We start from the raw sequence: 1,242 nt of genomic DNA on the forward strand, positions 1-1,242 counted from the left end.
TAAACACACACAAAAAACCCAAACACAAATTCACACAAAAACAAACACAAACAAACACACACAAAAAAGTAAACACACACAAAAAACCCAAACACAAATTCACACAAAAACAAACACAAACAAACACACACAAAAAAGTAAACGCACACAAAAAACAAACGCACACAAAAAACCCAAACACAAATTCACACAAAAACAAACACAAACAAACACACACAAAAAGTAAACGCACACAAAAAACCCATACCCAAACACACACACAAAAAACCCACACAAACACAAAAAACAACCACAAACACAAACACACAAAAAACAAACACAAACACACAAAAACACAAACACAAAACACACAAAAAACAAACACACACAAAAAGTAAACACATACACAAAAAACTAACACAAACACACATAAAAAACAAACACAAACAAGCACACAAAACCCCAAACATAGGCACACAAAAAACAAACACACACCCAAAAAACACAAACACACACAAAAAACAAACAAACACACACCCAAAAAACACAAACACACACAAAAAGTAAACACATACACAAAAAACTAACACAAACACACATAAAAAACAAACACAAACAAGCACACAAAACCCCAAACATAAGCACACAAAAAACAAACACACACCCAAAAAACACAAACACACACAAAAAACCCCAAACATAAACACACAAACACACAAAAAACAAACACAAACACACAAAAAACAACCACAAACACAAATACACACAAAAACAAACAAACACAAACACACACCCAAAAAAAAACACAAACACACACAAAAACCCCAAACATAAGCACACAAACACACAAAAAACACAAACACAATTAAACACAAAAACAAACACACACAAAAAAACAAACACAAACAGACACACACAAAAAAAATCCCAAACATAAACACACAAAAAACAACCACTAACACAAATACACACAAACACAAACAAAAAAACTAAAACAAACACAAACAAAAAAACTAAAACAAACACAAACAAAAAAACTAAAACAAACACAAACAAAAAAGCAAACAAAAGCAAACACAAACAAAAAAGCAAACAAAAACAAACACAAACAAAAAAATAACACAAACACACAAACAGGAAGCAGAGGAAATTTAAGGATGGAGAAAATATTGAGCTTTGTTTCAGTTTTGGACCCACATGTCCCTTGAGATGAAATGCCCCTCACACTCACACACACACACACACACACACACACACACACAC

Source organism: Austrofundulus limnaeus, unplaced genomic scaffold (assembly GCF_001266775.1).
Source record: "Austrofundulus limnaeus strain Quisiro unplaced genomic scaffold, Austrofundulus_limnaeus-1.0 Scaffold179, whole genome shotgun sequence".
In the NCBI taxonomy this organism is placed as follows: domain Eukaryota; kingdom Metazoa; phylum Chordata; class Actinopteri; order Cyprinodontiformes; family Rivulidae; genus Austrofundulus; species Austrofundulus limnaeus.